We start from the raw sequence: 3,456 nt of genomic DNA, 5'->3' as shown, positions 1-3,456 counted from the left end.
TTTTATCATTAGCTTTTTCTTCCCCTTAACTTCAGAATGTTTTAGAATCTCATATCTCCTTTGGTGAAGGCAATGATCAACAATGTCTCCTACTTAATTTTTGATTCAACAAATTTAAATTTAAACTGTTCAGTACAGTTCATTTAAAAATATTATTCAGCTAATCTCATTGGGTGACATCTGGAATAATGTTTAATAAACATTACTTAAAATTAATGTTAGATGGTGACATTTGGGTTAATGTTCTTGGTTTTTGGTTCCTAAGTTGCTGGAATTTTTATCCAAACAATAAAGCCATTAATCTTTAGAACAAAACAAAGCAAAAAGATAACCACTAGTAAAACAAGACAAGACAGGAACATGCCATTTTACAAAAGAGAAAGCAGGATTTCTCTAAAGGTCAATTTAACAAAAATAAGAGGAAAAAGTAAGGAGGAGGAAAGCAAACTAGAAATATTACAAATGGCAGCTATGAAATAAGTAAAAGGAATATATCTAATCATATCAATTATAAAATGAAGCTCACTAATTAAATTGCCTTTATAAAAACATAGAAACTTGTATTGGGATGCAATTTTTTACAAATACAGTAAGAGAAAAATGAAGGAAAAAGATACAAGAAAATTTGTAAGACAGTGACATAGATTTATTGATGAAGAGAAGCAAAAAAGCAGTAGCTGTCAAATTATTATCAGACAATATGCTCAGGGTCAAGTGCCACCAAGAAGATATCAGCCATTGACCTTATTATCTGACAATGAAATTCAAAGCATCTAAATTACAAACAATTAGAGATATGATTTCTGGAAAGATAAAGTAGGTGTACTTATCCTTATATCTTTAACCAAATACAACTAAAAAACCTGGAGTCTATATAAAACAAACATAAGAATACTCTGAAAGGTAGAGAGAAGGACAACTGGCTAGGGACCTCAGGATGCAAAGAATGACATGTGGTGGCAATGGAAGCTGAGTAGTGAACCTAGACTTCCATCCCATATGGCAGTAACAAGGAAGCAACTCCCTTCTTCCAAAGGAGCTGTGCCATGGGAGAACTGCTAAAACATAAGATTAAATAAGATCCAAAATCTTACAATATAATATCTAAAATGGCCAGATTATAAGCAAAAATCATTCATCATACCAATAAACAGAAAGACCTCAAATTGAATCAACAGATGCCAACATTAAGAGGGCAGGGAAGTTAGAATTATCTGACAAAAATTAAAGTAGCCATCATAGAAAATGTTTTAACAAGTAATTGAGAACACACTTGAAACAAATTAAAAAATAGAAAGCCTCATAAATAAAATAGAAAATCTCAGTAAATAGGAGATATGAAGAAAAAACAAATTCAATTTTTAGAATTGAAATGTACAATAACAACTAAAACCTCAAAGGAGGAAGACACAGCAACAGAAAGGAGAAGACAAGAGAAACTTGGAGATATAATAACAGAAATTACTCAATCTGAACAACTATGTAAAAATAGCCTGGACAAAAAATAAACAAAGCCTCTGGGACCTGTGAGGCTATAACAAAAAATATAATATTTATATCATTGGAATCCCAGAAAAAAAGGAAAATGAGAGTAGGGCCAAAAAGTATTTGAATAAATAATGGCCAAAAATGTTCTAAATTTGACAAAAGTATAAACCTACATATTCAAGAACCTGAGTATACTTCAAACAATATAAACCCAAAGAAAATCCATACCATGGCACATCTTGGTAAAATTTCTGAAAACTAAGGACAAAAAAATTTTGAAAGCAGCAAAAGATAAAGTAAATATTAACTGTAGGGAAAAAAATCAACTCGAATGACAGCACATTTCTCATTAGAAACCATGAGGCCAGAAGTGGCACATTTTTCAAGAACTAAAAGAAAAACTACCAACCCAGATTTTTATATCCAGTAAAAATATCCTTTGGGAATGAAAGGGAAATCAAGACATCATCAGGTGAAGGGACACTAGGAGAATTTGTTATCATAAGCCCTACCCTAAAAGAATGGCTAAAGAAAGATCTCTAAATAGAAAGGAAATGCTAAAAACAGGAATCTGAAAATACCAGAAAGGAAGAAAAGTAGGCAGAATAAAAATAGTAATAAATACAACAGACTTGCTTTTTCTTCTTGAATTTTCCCCTTGAGTTTTATAAATTGTGTTAGACAGTTGAAGAAAACATTGTAACATTGTCAGATGTGGTTACCAATGTATGCAGAGGAAATAGTTAACATGAGTATATTATAATGGGAGGCTTAAAGGGATACAAAGTTTCCACACTCTGGGTGGACTGGTAAAATGCCAACACCAATAGACTCTGACAAGTTATGCATATGTAATATACCAATATACAGAAATTTATTTTTTTCAAGAAATTTGCAAGGGGATACACTCAAACCACTTAATACCACTATATGCCAACCAAAATGAAATTTTTTAAACTGTTTAAGTAAACTGCAAGGTAGTAATATAAAAAAAGCAAAACAAAAACATTAAGAACAAACAGAAAACAAAAGATGAAATGGTACAGGTGTGCCCTAAAATAGCAATGATAACATTACAGGTAAATGGTCTAAATACAGCAGTTAAAAGACAGAGACTGGCAAGAAGAACAAAAATATAACCAATTCATATGCTGTCTACAGGAAACTCACTTTAAAATATAGTGGTATTCATAGGTTGAAAGCAAAAGTATAGAAAAAGATACCATGCAAACATCAATCAAATAAAAGTAGGAGGGACTATACTAATATATAAATTAGACTTCAGAGTGAAAAAAAGAAAAAAAATGTACTTAGAGGGACGTTACCTAATGACAAAGATCAATACACCAAAGAGACATAGCAAACATAAATGTGTAGGCATCAAATGACAAATCTGAAAACTATGCAAAGCAAAAACTGAGAAACAAAAGGAGAAATAGGCAAATCCACAATTACAGTTGGAGACTTTAGCACCTCTCTCTCAACAATTGGTAGACCAGTTTGATAGAAAATCAGCAAGTAAATAAGAGAACTCAATAACACCATCAATCAAAACTAATTAATCAGCATTTATAGAACATGACACCCAAAAAGAGCTGTGTCTTTTCAGTAACAAACAGATAACAAATATAGACTACAGTTACCCTTGAAGAACACAGGTTTGAATTAAGGAGGTCCACTTATATGCAGATTTTTTTCAATAAATACTATAGTACTTCACACTCTGGTTAGTTGAATCCATGGATGCAGAACCCTGGATACAGTAAGTCCCCTACATACAAACCTTCAAGTTGCGAACTTTCAAAGATGCAAACGTGTCTTCGCACGTCCAATCATGTAAGTTAGTTCACAAGTCTGGGGTATATTGTCACATGCGTGCATCCTCTACAAGTGGTTGTGCTTTTGTGTACTTTACTGTACAGTACTGTATAGAGTACAGTAGTATGTTATATTTATTTCAAGCCCAGG

Source organism: Eubalaena glacialis, chromosome 1 (genome assembly GCF_028564815.1).
Source record: "Eubalaena glacialis isolate mEubGla1 chromosome 1, mEubGla1.1.hap2.+ XY, whole genome shotgun sequence".
NCBI lineage: Eukaryota > Metazoa > Chordata > Mammalia > Artiodactyla > Balaenidae > Eubalaena > Eubalaena glacialis.
This window is presented reverse-complemented; position numbering follows the sequence as displayed.